The 20,701-nt window shown below is 45.7% G+C and overlaps 1 protein-coding gene and 1 long non-coding RNA gene across 33 annotated transcripts in view; both read left to right on the top strand.

Moving 5' to 3' along the window:
- The window catches only part of PLEKHA7 (pleckstrin homology domain containing A7), a 198,749-nt gene that overhangs the window by 75,065 nt on the left and 102,983 nt on the right, over positions 1–20,701 (top strand). The window lies entirely within an intron of this gene.
- LOC111774372 (uncharacterized) lies at positions 17–3,581 on the top strand. The gene is made up of 3 exons (XR_002809362.2): positions 17–215; positions 793–956; positions 2,424–3,581. It is a non-coding gene; the product is annotated as an uncharacterized lncRNA (long non-coding RNA).

Genomic DNA, 20,701 nt, shown 5'->3' with positions numbered 1-20,701 from the left:
GGAGGCAGGCCTGAGCAGATTTTGCCCCAGCTGGGGCCTGAGGAGAGTCACTAAACTCAGCCCTCCTGGCAGCATTGTGCCTTAGAGACCTGGGAAACTGTTTTTTCTTTGCCAGCTTAGGATAGAGTCCTCAGCCTTGTAAACAGAAGAGTTGATGGATCTGTAGAGTAGGAGCGTTGAGAAGAATAGCATGTCTTGGAAGCTGATGCTCAGAGGTACAAGAGGGGACTGGACTTATGGGGGTGAGGAGTGTGTAGAGAGGGATGGGCTTATGGGGGAGAGGAGTGTGTAGAGAGGGATGGGCGTATGGGGGAGAGGAGTGTGTAGAGGAGGGATGGGCATATGGGGAGAGGAGTGTGTAGGGGGATGGGTGTATGGGGGTGAAGAGTGTTTAGAGGGGGCTGGGCTTATGGGGGAGAGTAGTGTAGAGGGGGGATGGGAGTATGGGGGAGAGGAGTGTGAGGACAGGGATGGGCTTATGGGGGAGAGGAGTGTTTAGAGGGGAATGGGCATATGGGGGAGAGGAGTGTGTAGACGGGGATGGACTTATGGGGGTGAGGAGTGTATAGAGGGGGCATGGGCGTATGGGGAGAGGAGTGTGTAGGGGTTGGGCTTATGGGGGTGAGGACTGTAGGGAGGGAGATTTTAGCACTGGCTGTGGGCTGTGCATTGTATCAGAAGTTCTCTGAAACAGCCTGCTGTAGTACCCCACATCCCTCCCCCTAATTTTCTGTCCCATTCTTCAGTGACTTGGCTCACTGTGTTCACCTTCCTCCTGGCTCTGGTCTCCAGGGCTGGACTGTCCTGATGGCTGTCCAGGGACACACAGGCCACATCTCACCCCAGCCTTCCAGAGAGGCAATGATAAAGGAGGGCTTGGCTTCAGAGAGACTGCTGACCCTGAGTCCTGGGTTACTGGGGAGTCCGTTCCACTTGTCCTCCCACTTGAGTTTGTGGTATGTAAATTCAGTGGCACCCCTCCCCCAACACATGCTTTTAAAAGTGCCACCTTCTCCAGCAGTGCCCCAAGCTGCTGGTGATCTGCTGGCACTCTGCAGGTTGAGGGTTTGGAGATGGCGGTGATTAAGAACAAGTTTTTTCTATTATGGGAAATCTGCCCAAGGCTGCCATCTAATGTCTGCTCACCTTGCAGACGTGTTGGTCTTGGCTGAATGTTCACTGATAATGGCCTGGCCACTGTCTGGGGAAGCTGCTCAAGGTGATTCTACAAAGAGAAGGTGGTAGTAGGGTCCCTGGGGCATTGAGAGATGAGCAGAAGGCGGGGAGGGCACTATGGGTGGTAGGGTCAGAGGAGTGAGCAGGGCTGGTTGGAGATTCTTCCGTATGTCCTGTTCCTGCTGTCTGTGCTTGGCAGAGCAGGCGCTGATGAGTCCAGTATCAGCCGAGGCCTCTCTCCTGGGGCCTGATAGCTCCTGCAAGCTGGGAAAAGGCACGGCTTGTTTCTGTACCCTAGCTCCTGGGCTTTGTCTTCTCTTGTCCCTCCTAGCGGAGGCCCTGGGGCTGATGGCGGCTGTCACTGTGTTCCTCAGTAGCAGCCATGGCAGGGAGCCCCTTCCTGAGACAGGCAGCAGGAGGAAGTACCCAGGCTAAGGGAGAGGTGCTCTGAAGGTTTGTTCTGAATCACGTAAGATCAAGAGGGGCCGGCCCTCTGGTGCAGCGGTTAAGTTCCACACCATCCGGTTCGGTAGCCCAGGGTTCTCCGGTTCAGATCCCAGGTGCAGACATGGCACCACTTGGCAAGCCGTGCTGTGGCAGGCGTCCCACATATAAAGTTAGAGGAAGATGGGCACGGATGTTAGCTCAGGGTCAGTTTTCCTCAGCAAAAAGGAGGATTGGCAACAGATGTTAGCTCAGGGTTAATCTTCCTCAAAAAAAAAAAAAAAAGACCCTGGCAGCCGTTGTAGTCTTGATTTGCAAAAGCACGAAATCCTTCCCTAGGTTTTATACTGTCCCTGAAGAGAGAAGAGCCTCGTGTTCCAGGCCTGTGCCCTGTGGGTGTGTATCCAGGAGCAAGGGGAAATAGAACAAGGGGTTAAATTCAGGCGGATGGGTTCAAACTGGATTCGTGTCCTTGTGCCTCTCTGAATCCCCCATTTCCTTGCCTATTAAAGAGGGATGCGGATACCTCTCTTCACCTCCGCCCAGATAATTGTGAGGATTATGAGATGTTTGTAAAGGGTTTAACATAGTGCTTGTTAATTGGTAGCTGTTTTTAATTAATTACAGGTAACTAGACGATCCTTGGAGCAGCAGCTGAGAGTTGTTTTATTATGTAGAAAATGAGAATGTCAGAAATGTCATTTTGTGCCCACCCCAGAGGCGATACTCAGGCTCCCAGGGTCAGATGTGAGTCCTGTTCTGGAAGGGTGTCATCTCACCTTCACATCAAACCTGTTTTCCAGCCTCAGGTTATTCAGAGAGGCCTTGGAGATCGTGAATCCCTGACTGCAGGCCCACAGTGCAGTTGAACTGGAAAGGTACAACTCCTGCTAAAGCAGCCATCTCTGGTCCAGCCATGATTAGGGAATGTTAGTCCTAAGAGCAACTGGATTCCTGGCCCTTTAGCTTTGTAACTCTGGACAAGTCCTTTATCTCCTTGAACCAGTGTCCTGTGAGAATAAAACCTGCCTCGCACACAGTTCTTATGATCAAATGGGATAACGTATGAAAAATTGTAATGTGGCGTGCGAATAATTATTGGTAGCTTGCTATGTACCAGACACTGTTCTCAGTGCTTTTGTGTATTACCTCATTTAATTTTCACAACAATTTATGATGCAGTTGATTATTGCCCACATTTTATTGATGAGAAAGTTGAACTGTTAGGAATTGTAACTGTTATTGTTGGGTGACTGACCCCTGTGGAAATCATGCATCTGAAGACCTCTGTCTCCCAGAGGAAGGAATAAACGGAAGTTTCTGCAAATACATTTGCACTCTGCCTTCCTTCCATTGACCTACCTTTCCAGCTAATTTTGGATATAAGTTTGTAACGTGAGTAAAAGAGGTCCGTATTGGTCAGTTTGTTCTTTTGGTGCCCCTTTCTTGTCCTTTCTTGTCCTCTCCCCCCGGCTCTGCAGGGCTAATGGACACAGCCCCTTCTTGGCTGTGCCTTTTAAGAGTCATCTGTGTGGGACTGTCACCCTCTGTTCTCACTCGCCTAATGGTGCCTTTTAAGAATGAGGGTGCTGGTGGATCAAAGATAGTTGCTGTTAGGATGGTGGTGCAGTTGTACATCAGCTTCCTCAGTGCTGGGCCACACCTGCATGCTGAGAATCAGTTGTATCTCCTTCTGACTTGAGTGTAATTCGTGTAAATAAACTAAATGTTTATGGATTAAAAAAAGAGGTTGCTAGTTTGATTTGACTTTAGGCAGGGGAAGTGTTTGGTTTAGAGCCGACAATTAGGCTCCAAGTTTCCAAGGTCCCAGCTTTCTTTCTGATGGTTCTGGTTAGCTGTTTTGCCTCCTTCCCTCTGATCCAAACGATCTGCCAGTGAGTACTCAGGTCTGAAGTTTTAAGTGTATTAGGAAAAAAAAAAAATGGAAGAAAGAAACAAAACACACTGTGAAAATAAGGGCTCACAGCTGGTGGTGTTTCAAACACGGGTGGTGCTCATTAACAGAGAGTTATGATCACAGCCTCAAATTCGTTCTCATTAGTTTTGTAGCACGTTTATAGGATGAGAAAAAGGCTGCAGCTTTGTGGGTTATTATTTCTTTTTATGACAAGAATAACATTTATGAGGGTATGACACAAATAAAGGAATAAAGGTCTGGTTAGGAATAAAAAGTGAAAACTCGTGGGCCTCCAGGCATGCTTGGAAGATTCCAGAGCTCTCGTCAGCGGTGATAGGGTGTTCGTGGCCTGGACCTGGGCGCCCTGGCTCCCAGCAGCCTGGTGATGTCATCAGAGTGGCTATTGTTCCTGTCATTTCATTGGAAAGTGGAGTGATTTGCCTGAGGTCAGGTAGCCAGATATGTAATGGGAGACTGGACCCCAGGTCTCCTACTTTCTGATTCAGAGTCAAGCATTCGCATTAATCCTTGTAATACTTTAAATAATTTTTCCTATTATGTACACATTGTGGAAAATTTAGAATGTTACAAAGGAAGATAGAAGGGAGGGATCACGCCCCAAGCACCAAAGACAACCACTGTTTACTTTTGGTGGATTTCTTAAGACTTTTATTTTAGGAAGAGGGAACATTTGTTTTTTGTTGGGGAAGATTCGCTTCTTATTTACACGTCTCCGGTCATAGCCAGTTTCCTGTGGTGGAGCAAGCACTCTTTCTGCTCCTAATGCGGGTTGAGATCTTTATTTTGTGTGACACGCTATGCTAGGCACAGTGGAGGAGTGGAAGATGAGCAAGGTGTTCCTGCCTTCAGAGAGTTTGTAATTGAGGGCCAGAGGCAGACACGTACTCCTCCGCTTAGTACAGGCACGATAGTCATAGCGAACAGCGGTTGTAGCCAGCCTGTGCCAGGTGCTTTAGACAAGTTACTCACACTTAATCCCCAACCCCAAGGAGGTATTACCCATTTTACAGCTGTGGAAACTGCGAGGTTATATGTCTTGCCTCAGTTGATAAAACCCGACAACCACCCGAGCTGGGATTCACATCTAGGTTGTCCCCTTTACAAAACCAAGTGCCCTCTCTGGTGAAAAACTGCTGATGTAATAAATCCCATGAAGGAGAAGCACAAAGTCAGAGTCTTTGGAGATGAAGGAAAGTGCGGCCTATCCCTCTTTGTCATGCTATTTCTTATCCTTTTCCTCCATCTGGTTTTAAGATGAAGGACTCTAATCATTTTGAGTGGTATTCGTTACCTTCTTAGAAAGTTCCCTGCTTGGATTCTTTTGCTTATTTGGACCACTTGATAATAAAGCTCAGAGCGGGAAGGAGAAGGAAAGGCTGTCTACACCATCCTCTGTATTATTTGGAGGAAACTGAGTCTCAGAGAAGAGCATACATAATAGTTTTTAATTAAGCTGAGACCAGAACTCAGGTTTTTTCACCAGCGTTTTCCAAAGAGTGACAGGAAATGAGATAATACAGGGGTGAATATTTTTTATTTTAATAGTTTTGTACATGAGTATATGATTTTTCTCGCGTGTGTTTGAAGAGAACTATAGCTCGAACGTCAGACTCATTGTTTGGCAGCTGTTATTGCTTAGGATGTGGCTAGTCTTTGTGGTCTATTTCAAGAAAAGTGGAAGTACAGGTTGGACAGGGACGTGGCAGAAATCATGGAGGTGTGTGGGGGCCATGCGTATCATGCACATGCACCAATTTGCACCCTCTGAGAGGGTGTACTTGCTCTGCCAGCTTGATTCTTTCAGTGGCAGGAAGGAGGGGGCCAGCCCCACCCTAGGCATTTTACCTGTGGGTATTAATGGATTCATTGTGTTTATATTGAGAAAGCTCAGAGAGGTTGATTAATAAGCCCATGGTCACATAGGATAGATTGGAGAGTCAGGGTTCAGGTCTCAGCTTGGGCTCCTTCCATTGCCCCTCCTTACTTGCCACATTCCACATCGTGGGTGAGCCCTGGACCTAGCCTGCCCTTTTCCTCTGAGGTTCTGACACTTTCTTGTTCAGGTACCAGGCTCAAGTGGAAACGAATGTGGTTGAGTTGCTAGGTTGCCACTGTAGCCTGCTAATTTAAAGCTTGATTTTGATGAAATTTCAAAGAATGTGCTGTATTTATAATATGCGATATTTATCAAATCTGACTCATGCTGGTAAGTGATAGAACCCTTATCCTGCTGCCTTTTGGCTTCTGTTCACATTGCAATGACGCTCTGTGGATTGTGAGCTCTAGGAAGACATAGACTGTGCCTGTCAGTCTTTCTAAAGGGCAATTACCGGATGGTTTTTGAGATTGATTCATCTATCCATGCTTTCAGAGTTCAGAGAATCAACTAGTAGGTTTTTACCTAACGTGGAGGTGTGGAGCGTAGGTGTGGGCTGCTTCCATGTTAGCCAAAGAAACTCGGAGTTGTTGGTTATGGAGAGAGGGCTCCCTTTGGGAGATTTTGGCTTTCCCCCCCCAAACCAGCTGGAAGGTTCTACTTCTCAGTGGTTTAGAACCACGTGGAACATGGTCCCTTGCATGAGGCAGACAGTCCCCGTCCGCCTGCTGTACCCTGGGTGCTGTGATAGTGAAGTAGGCCGAATGATGGCCCCCTCCCCAAAAGATGTCCTTGTTCTAATCCCCAGAACGTGCAAATATGTTACTTTATGTGGTAAATGGTGTGATGAAGTGAAGGATCCTGGGATAGGGAGATTATCCTGGATTGTCTGGAGAGCCCAGTGTAATTGGAAGGGTCAGAGTGGAGAGGAGGGAACGTGACAGCAGTAGTAGAGATCAGAGTGATGCGGGGGCGGTGAGCAGGGAATGCAGGCAGCCTCCGAAGCTGAAGAAGGCGAGGATGGATTCTCCCCTGGAGCCTCCAGAAGGAATGCAGCCCTGCGGCCACTTTGAATTTAGCCCCGTGAAACTGATTTTGGACTTTTGACCTCCAGAACTGTAAAATGATAAATTTGTGTTATTTTATTTGTTATGGTAGCAGTAGGAAACCAATCCAGATGGCTACGTACTGAAGATCAGACCGTGCATGTAGCACAGTCCCTGCCTTTAGCGGCTGAGTCTAGTGGGGGAGACAGGAAGTGCAGAGCCAGTTTTGATAATTGTAGCGAGCACCCCAGTAGGAATCTGTGGGACCCAATCCAGCCTGGGGAGGTACGGGAAGACTTCCTGGATGAGCTGACCTCAGAGGTGCCACTGAAGGAGACTTAGAGAATGAAGGGGGACGAGGAAGAGCCTTGATGGCAGAGAGAAGAGCGTAGTCAGAGTCGTCTCAGTAAGATCTGAAGACCAGGTGGGGACTACTGGCCAGGCCTCGTAAGACAGCAGCTGGCTCCATGTGAGTTGGCACAGGCCCTCATGGCCCTGTTTTCAGACTAAAGCTTTTCGGGCCTCGCATAGGAGGGAGATGAGATGGAAAAGTCCTGCTTCTCTGCCTTCAGGGTGGGGTGATAATAGAGCTGACAGCATCCCAGGCTCCTGCTAGCTCTTTATATGTATTATCTCATTTAATCCTCACAACAGCTCTGTGAGGTGGGACTGTTATCTTCTTCTTGTTGTGATTGAGGAAAATGAGACTTAAGTCATGAGCCCAGGGCACACAGCTTCTAAGTAGTGGGGCTGAGATTTGGACCTAGGCCTCCAGGCTTCGGAGCCCAAGTCCTTATTCTCATCTGTGGTAGAAAGCTCACTGGGCCAGAAATCAGTGACCTGAGTTCTAGTGCTAGCTCTGCTGCTTATTCGACTTAGAACAGGTCAGCCCGCTCTCTAACCTCGGTTTCCCCATCTGTAAAAGGGGATAAAGGCCTGCCTGCTTCAGAGATGTTGTGAGCATAAAGGAGATCCTTGGAGGAATGTGTTTTTGCTGTGAGCTGTAGGACCCCCTCCTCTTACCAGAGCTTCAGACACCACCAGAGAGGGCTTTGTCAGTGAGCGCCATCCCGCAGAGCATCATCTTTAAGGGTCATGAGGCAGGCTGGGGAATTTGGCTGCAGTGGATCCACATGAGGCTAGTGTGTTTGCATCCATGGGTGGTGATGGAGATAGAAAGTGGGCAAGAAACAGTGAGTGGACTGTCTCAGGGTACCAAGAGTGGGGTGTAAATCTGTAAGGAAGAAGTGTGGTCTGCATCGTATTCCCTGCGAAGATGCTGATGCTAGAGGTGACTGAGGAGGAAACCTTTCCTGACCTGGAGCCAGGTGAGCAGCATTTGGTCTCAGCCCTGCCACTTACTATCTGTGATTTGAGGCAAGTTGATGTGAGTTCTGGAGCTTCAGTCTCTTTATGTATAAAATGGGGCGAATGAGTCCTACTGTGCAAAGTATGTGAAAGCATCCTGCCCAGTTCCTGGCTTATAGTGGACATTCAGTAAATAGTGATGGTCTCTAAATCTGGCAGTTCGAAACTTAGCAGGTTAATCCAGTAAATCCCAATTCTTTGCAGGATTCCACCTTTCTCCCTTGCCTTTCAGAGGATGTGAAGGGAGGGCCTGGCCACAGAATGAGAGCCCCATGAATCTTTGAGGGGGAGACCCTCTGCCTCTCAGTGGGAAATGGTGACGAGTGGTTTTCAGGTGGCTGCAGTGGGTGTGCTGAGCCATTTTGGAGTCAAGGATATGTTTGTCTTGCCAAGTACAAGATTGAGTGTCACTGTTTTGCTTTCTGGGAATAATGGCTGTGCAGATGAAGTAGATTTATGGCGCTGAGGGACGTCAGAGAGCACACTGCTCTTTTCTTTTTTTTATGTCTACATTTTCTGATTATTAGGGTAATGTGCTTATTTTAGAATACTTGGAAAATACCAAAAAAGAAGAAAATAAAAATGTTTATCTCCACACCCAGAGATGATTATTGCTAACACTTTGGTGTATTTCCCTCCATTCTTTTTTGAAATGCACATATACATTGTTGGTTTTGTTTTTTGTTTTTTTTTCCAAAATACACAGTTTAAAATACTTTATTCACTTAACATTATATCATGCATTTCCCAGATTATTACGTATTCCTTAAAAACATTTTTATTTGCTACATAATAGTCTTGGGGTACATGTATCATAATTTTCTTCATCATTCCTTATTCAATAGGTGGGCGTTTAGATTGCATCCACTAAAATACATAAATACATATTTTCCCCTAAAATATATAAAAATATTTGACTGGATTTCTTTTTACCATTTTCTTAGATTCCTAGAATTGGAATTCCTAGATCAAAGAATAAGTATATTTAAAAGTGCATGTTGCTGGGGATTTTCAGACTGTTCTATTTATCTTATTTTAAAAAGCAAAAAAGTTGTGGATGTCAGGCGGCTGTGGGCCAGCCTGGTGAGGTCCCTGCTTCTGACCGTTGTGCACAGAAGGCTGCCTCCTTACCTCTCATTCGCTTGCTGGCAGACAGTACAATCAGCCCCTTGTTGCTCTACCGTGAAATTTAAGTAATGGGTCAGCCTTTCCAGTGCTTCCCTCTGTGTCAGGAAGTTCATCTGTGAATCTAGCCTAAATCTCATCTGCTGCATTTTAAATCCTCACCCACTGCCGGTTTCCCTCGGTGGAGTGGAGTGGAGTGGAGCTTCACACTGTCTGCAGGCAGCCCACTTGCTTCTCTCCCCACTGCCTGACCGCTGCAGCTCTGGCCACCAGCCTTATGTTACCCTGGAGGAAACTTGAGGGTCTCTGGCTACTGCTGTTGCGACTGGGAGGGCGGTCCCCGCACCGGGTTGCTGCCGATAACACCAGGTAGGGTTTCTAAACCCAGGGAGTGCCCACGCCCTGGAGGCCATCGTCCCAGCCTCTCCTGAGCCCTCTGCAGAACTCCTGGGGTAATTAGCATTCAGAGTGGTACTCTCCTATCGACACTGCGGGTCTATCAGATTCATTCTCTGGGAAAAAAGAAATGTGGCTAGAGCAGGGATTAATTCTGTTTCAGTCCCAAGCGCATTGGCCAAGTGGTAAATGTGCAGTGAGGGGGGATGGCCATTCAGGGAGGGGCTTTTGAGTTCATTCTGGTGGTGAGAAAGCTGGCTGTCAGTCTGGAAGGTTAGGGTCCCCCTGTGGGCCTCCCACCCTTGGCATCAAGTAGCCACTGTGCCCTCTGCTGGAACAGCCTTGGCCACCTTTCTTAGCCAGTGTCCTTTGTTGGGAGCTGACAGCTTTATTACGGAGCAGTGGAATGTTAATTTGGAAGGGAAATTAATATAGCTGCAACTTCATGGGCAGCAGGAGGCCCCTTGTGTCCCTCACTTAGACATTTTAGAGCTGGCTGGCAATAGGCCAGCAGGGTGGACCGAGTGGTACAGGAAACAGACTGGAAATTGAGTCCTGCAGCACCTGTGGGAGTATCTGAGTGTGGCTGGAGCCTGAAGCATCCCTGGGGCCTGGCGCAGCCTGGTTGACCTCTAGCTCCTTGCCGTCCCCTGCACATCAGCACCAGGAGATCCTGCCTTAGTAGGAACCGCTCGATGCTTCCAGTTTTACTCCCTTAGAAGGTCTACACTCTGAAGACCAGATGTCTTACTTCATACTTTGCTGTTCTCTCCTGTGCCTGATACAGTGTTAGTACTTGATTGAAATAAAACAGGCATTTATGAGGCAAAACGCATTGGTTTTCTGCCCTCTGTAAAGAAGCTGGTTCTCTGCTCTTCAGCCTCTATTTAAAATTTCCCTGTCAGATTGTTTTTCTTCCTTTTGAAGAGAGGAAGCTTTTCCTTCTGTCTCCCTTTATTGTTATCCCAAATTCACTTTGGGTATGAATGTCGCTGGTGATTTTCACTTTGCGAGTTGGAGCTCACTGTCCCCACTGTGAGACCGTAGCCCTGTGAATGCCATCCCTGGCTGTACATTAGAATCCCTTCGGGAGTTTTTTCAAAAATATTGATGCATGGCACCCAACACCAGAGATTCTGACTTACTTGGGCTGTGTTGGGACTCTGGCATCATCATTTTAAAAACAATTCACAGGTGATCCTAACGTTCAGTGATTTTCTCAGAATAAAGAGTAAGATGTGCCTGCCGTGTCCTAGCAGCAATTTCCCTTTATGGGAAGATGAGTGTTAGAAGCCTGTGATACCTGTGGCAGTAGGTTGTTCCACATCCTTTATGGAAGCAGAAAGGGTAAAATGACAAGTGAAAGGATTGCATCGGTCTTTCATGTGTGGTATTGGCTTGTTGGAAAGCCCCTGTGGATGTCCCAGGCTCCCCTTTCTGTTCCCAGGCTGTGCCCTGACCGTGTCCCTCTGCCTGGTAATTAAGCAGGAGATCCGGACAGGATGAGGGTGCTTTAATTAAGGTGAGAGATGAAAAGGAATGGACAGGGTGTGAGTCTGCCTATATTTGGTTCATTAGCCAGGGCCTGGATTCACTTATTTCTCAACCTTTTGGGGTATGGGACACAGGAGGGTGGGATGGGGAACAGGGCTGTGAATGAATGGCAGGGGATGGCTTTCAGTTTTGGTCTAGAGGACAGACAGGTCAGAGTAACGGGCGCCTGCAGTGCGTGTTCAGCCCTTCCTGGCTCTCAGTTACCCCTGCAGGCTGGGTCTCTAAGGCCTCTCTTCTGCTAGTCTCCTCTTAAATGTTGTAGATACCTCTTCCCAGAGGAGGTAACAGGGGACCAAATGATTGTCATGAGTAAATGAGACTCTTCACTGAGTGTGTTCAGGTCTTCCCATGGGCTCCTGTCTGTGATTTGACAATGGTTCTGCTCCTTGTTGGCTAATGCATTTGACTTGATGTCCTAAGTCCTGTCACCTCTCCCCACCCTCTTTGGGGTGTTTGTGGTTTTGTGGTTGGGGCTTTGTTCCTTGAGCAGCCTCTCAGGTTGAGGGACTACTTTTGTGGTTCTAGCTGCTCCTTAGCTCCTGTCTCATGGCTGAGCCACCTCCCAGGCCCTCTCGGCCTTAGAGAAGTTGGAGCCCCATTGAGATGGCCCCCTGTAGTTTTCCCACAGGTCAGGAGGCTTCTAGATTAACCCCTGGGGTACTGATGGCACAATTCCTCAAACTCACAAATCCTGCTTAGAAAGAGCCACACACATTTTTTGTTTGTTTTCTCATGCTATTCAAACTGCAATTTGCTAACCAACTACAACAGCTTCCCCTGGGGTACTTGTTAAAAATGCAGAATCTCTGGGAATGGAACCTAGGAATTTGCATATTAGCCAGAATCCCAGGCCATTATCAGGTACAGAAATGTTTGAGAATCACTTTGTTAAAAAATGCCACCTCCCCCCCTTGTTTTATAGGGGAAATATGACAGAGTGGTTAAGTGACTTGCCCAGAGTCACAGAGTGAATTAGAGCTGGATCCAAGCCTGGAAAAACCTGAAGCCAAGTCCAGAATATTAATACCACCTCATATTAGTAGAGAGCTTTGTTCTTTGAAAGCATAACCTATCTTTCTGCTGCTCTGGTTTGCTAAGATCGAGAGCGTCATCCATCATCTATTTTTAACAGATTATTCTTTGCTATAGGGGGCTGTCCTGTGTGTTGTAGGATGTTTAGCAGCATCTCTTGCTTCTACCCCCTGGATGCCAGTAGCATCCCCCAGTTGTGACAATCAAAATGTCTTCAGGCATTGCCGAATGTCCCCTGGGGGGCAAAATCACCCTCATGGAGAATCACTGCTTTAGCAGCAGAAGCCATGTGTCAGAGATGTTCCCCAATGGCATCCCACAACATTTATTTTTATGTTTGGGGACTTCACTTTTAAAATTTGCATAGCTGGCTTCTTCCCAACTTGGCTACTGTGCTGGATTGCACACATAAATGAAGTCACGCCGAATATAAGCTCTCTCCTCCTCTCTGTTTTGGCCTGCAGAGGAAAGGCATAAATAAGCTTGGAAAGACCAGTGAACTTGGACTCCAGTCCATGCTTGGCCTCCCAGCCCTGCACTTCTTAGCTGTGGGATCTTGGGCAAGTGTCTTAACCGTTTTGAGCCCGTTTCCTCATCTGATTATGGTAGAAAGAAGTGTTTGTTGTGAATGAGAATTAAGTGACACCTTGAAGGTGGAAGTGTTTATAAAACATTACTCATATATTAAGTGGCGATGATAAGATTCAGGTCTAATTACCAGCTCTTGAGGTTTTCTCAAATTCAAAAGTACAGAACTCAGCACGGCAATTCTAGACTTGTATTTGGCTAAGTATATTACCCTTGTCATCTTTCTGCCCATAAAGTTAATCTTCCCTTCTCTCGCTTTAAATTTAATCTCCTTCTTCTTGGTGGCCATTGTGATACCTCTTTTGGGTGATTGTCTCTGCAAGATTAGTTGTTAGTTTATTACCTGTGGCTGGCAAGAGCCAGTTTCTTTTTATGGTGAGGTTTCCAAAGGGCTGTCAAATATTTTATGAAAATCAAAACCAGTGCCACCTTCCTTTCTCTCCTTGCCAGACCCAAAGAGGTACATGATAATTGGTGCACGAGGCCTGAAGGAAGGCAGTGAAGCCAGCATTAGTCTGCAAAGAGATGCGTGCAGATGAACCTGGAGATGAAAGGTCTCTGAGCTCTTTGGTGCAGTAAAGCTCAGCTAGTTGAGCACTTCATTTTGCAGACAAGGAAACCGAGCCCGGAGAGGGGACACGTCCGAGGTGTCACAGTGGCAGAGTGAGATTGCGGCTCCAGCTTTCCAGGAGCCGAGGCTCTTGGTGCAGTGTTCACCTGTGTCCAGGCTGCTGCCTCAGGTGGTGCAGGGGGAGCAGGCCGCACTCCGTATCTGGGGTGCTATGGCTGCCTTCTGTTTTACTTCAGAGGTTGCCTTGTGGGTCTTGTGAAATCACTTCTTTCTGATCAGTAATTTATGTATGGAAATTCACCAGAATTCACACAGTCCATGGCATGGTTTTCACTGATTCTTCTAGCAGCGCATCTTGAGGGGAGAAGTCACTGAACATAAAGGGGCTCTAGCTTCCCAGTGAACATATTGAAGAGGAAAAAGATGGAGAAACTGAAGCTCCTTCGTTTCTTCAGTAACCTCTGACATTGTCCCTTGGCTACACATTTTCTCCCACTATGATGTGCTCCTAAATCATCATGACTACTAATATCAATTGTCAGGATTATTAATACTGCTGCTGTTTATTGAGTGCTTACTGTATGCCAATGCATGTGAAGTGTTTACCTCAATGCACACCTCGTTTGATCCCCCCAAAAACTCTACACCGAGAGCGCTGTAACTATCTTTGTTTTGTAAATGAGGGAACAGGTGAAGTTACTCAAGGTCACAGAGTAGGAGGGGGAGCTGAGATTCAAACCCCTCTGATTTGTGAAGCCTAGATGGGCTGGTTCCTGGTCTGTAGTTCCTGACTCCTGTGGGGGCGGTTACTGTAAACCCCCCCCAGCCTGCTCCTCCTCTCCAGCCAAAATCACTGTGTCCGAGGACCTGGTGTTTGTCGGATGGTCAGTTGGAACCTCTAGGCTGTCCTGAACTGAGTGGCACCGGCTTACTAGGCCACCACCTGCCCCTGAGCATTTCCTCTCAGGCTGTGCCAAGAGCCTGAATGAGAAGAGCTGTCCCTGACTCAGGATCCTAGAGGCTGCCTGTGAAGGGAAGCGTAGTCTTTAGAGACTAAAGCCTGGATTTTTGTTGGATGGGTCCCTTAGCCTTCTGAAGCCTCATGTTCCTCTGCTATAAAGCGGAGGTGTGATTCCTGGTACAAAAACTTTTTTTTCTGAGTGTTAAATGAAACACTTTTTAATACTGAAAGTGTTTGTAAACTCAGAGTTTGGGTGGGATTGTGAGACTAATGATTACTCAGTGCCTGATCCATCACCATCATGATTCCAGAGGAGGGTGCCGTGGGAGCTTGGGGAAGGGAGCTCAGGGACATTTGGAAAAAAGAAGCACTCATCTCCTTTGCCAGTCGTTTCAGAGGCCTTCTCACCCAGCCTTTCACCTTCAGGCAGTACCACGACGCCATGCGTGGATGCATTTCTGCATCCCTACTCACTCTGGAGGAAGTGCTCACAGGTGTTGATGGGGGACTAGGGTTTCCTGCAGGCCCCCCCCCCCCCCCCAGATATTCACCAGAGGGCCCTGTCCTGCTGATCCCTGGGGCTCTGCAGCAAAGAAGGCTGCTTGGGGGCACTCAGGTTGTTTAAAGAGAAATTGCTAATAGATACTTTGAATTAGGGTGACCTTGAGGAAAGCATAGACTTTTTAAAATTATTTTTTAAAGTGGTATAACTATATTACATCAAAAATTGGATAATAGGGAAGAGGGGAGAAAAACACCCATATTCATTTCATCTTAATATATTTCTTCTGGAATTTTGGAGGGAAGTGGGAGAATAATAATTTTCATTTATTTTAAATAGTTGTATATAACAGCACAAATTTGATAGGGTACAAAGCAGTGAAAAATAAGTCTTTTTACAGGATGTTCTTTTACTCATATTGTACATATAATTTGACTCTTTCAGTTAACAGTACATTATCCTCGTATGTCTCAGCATTTTTTTTTTTTAAGATTGGCACCTGAGCTAACATCTGTTGCCAATCTTCTTCTTTTTTTTCCCTCCTGCTGCTTCTCCTCAAAGCCCCCCGGTACATAGTTGAATATTTTAGTTGTGAGTCCTTCTAGTTGTGGCATGTGGTATGCCGCCTCAGCGTGGCTTGATGAGCAGTGCCATGTACTGCACCCAGGATCCGAACCAGCAAAACCCTGGGCCACCAAAGCTGAGCGTGAGAACTTACCCACTCAGCCATGGGGCCAGCCCCTAAACAACGTTTCTTTTTTTTTTTTTTTTTTTGAGCAATATTAGCCCTGAGCTAACTGCTGCCAATCCTCCTCTTTTTTTCCTTTCTTTCTTTCTTTCTTTTTTTTTTGCTGAGGAAAAGTGGTCCTGAGCTAACATCCATGCCCATCTTCCTCTACTTTATATGTGGGACACCTACCATAGCACAGCGTGCCAAGTGGTGCCATGTCCGCACCCGGGATCTGAACTGGCGAACCCCGGGCCGCCCAAGCGGAACTTGTGAACTTAACCGCTATGCCACTGGGCCGGCCCGTAAACAACATTTCTTATTCTTCCCCATTTTAAAGATTTTTAAAAATTTTGCAAGGAATATATGCAATATATATATTTATGAATTTTTATTCTCACATATATAATGGACAGCAAAATACCAAATTAGTAATAGTGGTGGCATGTTAGAGGTGATTTTTATTTATTTTTTATACTTTTATTTTTTAAATTTTCTACAGTGAGCAGGAATATTCAGAGAAGTATGCAGAGGAGATATTGCCCATAATATTAAAATTAACATTTTGGCCTATTCTTACCTATTCATTCTTTGCATTTTATAAACATAATTGAGATTATATTCTATGTTGATATGGGTCCTGCTTGGTTTTCATTTAATATAAGCATTTATTAAGCTTAGCCTGCTTATAAACTTTGTTTTTAATGGTGGTACAATATCCTATCAAGTAGAAACATCATATTTTGTTTGACCATTCCCTTATGGTTGGTTACATTATGATTAGGCATTGTCCAGTTTTTTGCTGTTAAACTAATGCTGTAATGAAAACAACTTAGGAGACACAGCCTTTAGGAGTGTTGACCCCAAAAGAATCAGTCCAGAGCTTAGAGGAACTGTGTTCTCAATGGATGGGCACACAGTAGGCACTCAGCAGTTGCCTGTGCTTAGTGAATGAGGGGACATGAGTGAAGGAGTGTTTTAGACATGATTTCAATAAATGATAACATGGAAGAACAAAGAATGTTTTACAGTAATGAAGGCCTGTCAAGAGGGACCCCAAAATAGACTGCAAAATGCAAACCTGTCATATTCTGATAGCTGCGGGGTTCTTGCAAGGCTTCTGCAGTTTCAGCCATGAAAGATATCTGGGGAAGACAGTGATTTGCAAGTTTGTGCATCAGGAATGTAGAGCCTGCCTGTCTTTGCGCAGTGTGGCAGAATCAAGTGGCCGTGATACTTTTCCAGGCTCTGAAGGAAGGGAACGTGGCAAGTAGGACAGAAGCTTAAAGGATGGTTTGTTGTCTGACTGCGTGCTGCCCCAAATGGCTGCTGAAACCAAATCGATTTGTGGGAGGCTATCAGGGTTTTCTTGACTTGACTCTCTCTTTCAGAATTGAATAGCAAAATAGGATTTCTCTGAAAAGTGTCTCTCTTTATTTGCACCTGGAGCACTCTGTAATTTGGACCTTGTCAGAATAGCCTGTCTTTATTTTGAATTTGGAACCATTGACTCCCGTTTTCTTTCCACTGTGAGCTATTTATATGCCAAAAAGCTTAAGTGGAGGCCTTTTTACCTTCTCACTCCTGACTTCAAGAAATAAATAAAAGAAAGTAGCATTCTCTAGAGTCTATAATCCCTGAGCGTGGGCCACAAAAAAATGATAAGTATTCTATTGTAGAGTCTGTGCAGCGGTGCTGGATTACAGACGGTTATGGAGAAGCTTGGCTGCTGCCAGGGCCCTCTGGGGCGGGGGATCCTCATCACCTAGCTGGGCATGCATTCCAAACATATTCTGGTGTTTGTCCATTTGTTCATTCCATTCATTCATGTACTCATTCATTCTATTTGGTTCACTTCAGTTATTGATCACCTAATGTCATATGTCATGTAGTGTGCAAGGCTGTAGTGATACAGCTGTGACTAAGACTTCCTTCCTCCCTGTTTCTGTCAGGGTTCAGTGGCAGTAAGGAGAAACTAGCTGTTCTAAACAGAAATGGATTTAATACAGTGAATTAGGTGCTTAAATCATTATTGGAAGGCTGGAGGAGCAGGCTGTCAGCTGGCATCTGGCAGTGACTCCTACAACTCTGAAAATGATCTGCCGATAACCGTTTTCTTTTTCCTTTTTTCTCCCCCTTTTGAACTCCCCTTGCCCCCTTCTCCCAGCTTTTCTGGCCCAGATCTTAGATTCTCCCCTTATGGGAAGAACTGTTTCAAAGAATTTATGGATCGTAAAGTGTTAATGATCAAGTCTGTTGTTAACAATAATAGTCCTCACTGCTGACCACCTATTCAGTGTCCAGCTGTGTGCTAAGTTCTTTACATGCCTTATCTCAGTTCTCACTCCTTTTTTAGATAGTTTGTATTATTATCTCCGCATTACAAACAAGGAACCTGAAGCTAATAAAAGTTAAGCGAGGGGCTGGCCCGGTGGCACAGCGGTTAAGTTCGCACGTCTTGCTTCTCGGCGGCCCGGGGTTCACCGGTTCGGATCCCAGTGTAGACATCACACCGCTTGGCAAGCCATGCTGTGGTAGGCATCCCACATATAAAGCTGAGGAAGATGGGCACGGATGTTAGCTCAGGGCCAGTTTTCCTCAGCAAAAAGAGGAGGATTGGCAGCAGTTAGCTCAGGGCTAATCTTCCTCAAAAAACAAAAGTGACTTACCAAAGATAATTCAGCTAATAAGTAACATTTGAATTTGGACAAGGTCCCTGTCCAGAGGTACTTGCAGTTTAAAAGAAAAGCTAGACCAAAGAAGATACACTACTGGCTGATAACAATATGAAAAGATGCTCAACATCATGAGCCATAAAGGAAATGCAAATCAAAAACATTATGAGATAGCACTTCATACGCACTAGAATGTCTGTATTCAAAAAGACAGATAGTTAATAAGTGCTGGTAAGGACGTGGAGAAATTGGAACACTAATACACTGCAGGTGATGTGAAATGGTGCAGCGTCTTTGGAAACCAGTTTTCAGGTCCTCAAAAGGTTAAACATAGAGTTCCCATATGACTCACAGATTTTTCTCTTAGGTATATACCCAAGAGAAATGAAAACATATATGCCCACATAAAAACTTGTACATGAATGTTCATAGCAGCATTATTCAGAATACTTCCCAAGTGGAAATAGCCCAATAGTCCATCAGTTGACGGGTGGATAAATAATGTGTGGTATATCCATACGGTGGAATATTATTCAGCAATAAAGAAGAGTAAAGTACTGACACATGCTATGAGGATAAACCTTTAAAACATTATGGTGAATGGAGGAAGCCAGTCCCAGAAGATGACACAGTCTATGAGCCCATTTATATAAAATGTCCAAATTAGGGAAATCTAAAGAGATAGAAAGTAGATTAGTGGTTGCCTAGGGCTGGAGGAGGGATGATGGCAAGAGAGAGAAGAAAGGCTGGAAAGGACAATGTTTACCCAAATAAATGAATCGCTAATGGTGAAATTTAGGGAATGGTGGATAAATGCCATACAATTCTTTTAAACTTTTGGCTTACGTTAGTTTGTCCTCACTAGAATCAACTGAAAAAATGGATTTAATTTGGCATAAAATTAAATATTTAGTTCCCAGTTGATTGTCTGGTTGGTGAACCTAGAGGTGATTTTTTTTTTCTCAGCCGTCTACTTTTCTAGGTTTTTTGGTTTTTCTCTAAGAGGTCTGTATTACTTTTTATAAGTAGGGAACCAGAAATAAACTGTGTCATAAAATGAATGTTCCCTTGGGATATACAGAAAACATCATGACTTCCACGTGTTGTGCCACTTGAAATAGTTTGAGAATTTTTGTTCTCGAAAAATAGTTGGAGAAAGAAAGCGAGAGGTGCCATAAATGTTTGTCCCTGGATTGAGCTGGTGTCAGAATCCAGCCACTCCTGCCTTTCACCCTCTAATTTCTTACTTGCCCTTTGAGTCTGTCCAAGGACCACCAAGTTGTTAATGCTCACAATGTTGTGTACAATTTTGTGCACAACTTTATTTACAAGGAAAAAATGAGTCGGGGGGTGTTGGATAGTTACGTCAAATTGAATGCAAGTAAAAGGAAGAAATGTAGTAGAGTATCTGTGCCTTGGATAATTTGTCCCATTTTATTGTCCAGGTATAATTGCTGATGCCAGCGTTTTTTGTAGTCTACTTGTAACGCAGTAAAAGCCTCATGCATTACAAGGCCTTCACCGAATGGGTATTCACTGCAGCCCCCTCCTTTCCACCTGAGCTTAGGGCAGGCTGGACCATGCAGATGTTTCTTTAACAGGATTTATGGATCAGCGAAGTGAAATTTATTGAGATCCAACTGTATGTTTGAGGGCAGAATTTGCTGTCATGCAATCAGAATAAAGCTGAGGATTTACAACCTGTGAGAGGCTTAGATGTGGAGAATTCTTTTCCCATTATGCATTAAGTTGGCAACTTGGAGCATGACTTGGATTTCTCGGGCTGGAAGTGGCAAGCTCTGGGGCTCCGAGGCCTTCCATTCACTGTGTACACGGGTATTGGGCTGCAAGTAAGGTCCAGGCCCCTTCCGGGTAGAAGCGGGGAGTGGGGAGTGAGGACGAGGGGAGCAGGTCTACTAGGTGCCTGCCCTCCCACCTCACCCCAGTGAGCTGCCAGCACTTTCCTGCATACCCCTGGCACCTGGGCTCTCTTAGCAGTCCCTGCTCACACCTGGGACTGCTAAGAGCAGGCCTGGAACAGCTCACCAGTATGGTGGAAAGAGAAATCCCAGAGAGCAAGGTTCAGCTCCTCACCCCACCGCTTACAAGAGCTCTTTGCCTTTGGGCAAATCACTTATCCTTCTTTCAGTTTTCCTAATCTCTAAAGGAAATAATGCCACCTACCTTGCACGCTCCTGGTGACTGGTATTTGAAGGTTGTATGGAAAGCGCATAGCACAGGGCCTGAGACGTAGGCCTTTGGTAAAGACCATCGCTTCCTTCCCAATCTGCGTTTCTTCTTTGCCTCCCCTTTCCCTGGCCTGGTCCTACACTAGGTTGCCAGAGAGTTCCCTGATTTTCTCCACCTCCAATCAGGGGTCACCTGTCAGTATTTTTTATTAAAATATTTTCTCTCCACCTACCTATTTTTGTGCTAAATTTTAGTTTATATTGAACACATTTCTCCAACATGAAACCCATTGAAACAGAAGTTGTTTACTTTAGAGTAACCCTGTCCAATAGAACTTTCTGCAATGATGACACATTCTTGGCTAGTCTTGTCCTTTTGCTCCCTCACTTAGATTTTAAGATCAGTTTGTGAAGATCCATGAAAAACCCTGTGAGATCTTGATTGGTTTCACATTTAATTTATAGATTAATAGAGGGAAGAATCAACATCTTTATGAGATTGGGGTTTTCTAGCTCTCCTTTCATTTAGGCC

This window comes from Equus caballus, chromosome 7, assembly GCF_041296265.1.
Source record: "Equus caballus isolate H_3958 breed thoroughbred chromosome 7, TB-T2T, whole genome shotgun sequence".
NCBI classification, from domain to species: Eukaryota; Metazoa; Chordata; class Mammalia; order Perissodactyla; family Equidae; genus Equus; species Equus caballus.
This window is presented reverse-complemented; position numbering and strand designations above follow the sequence as displayed.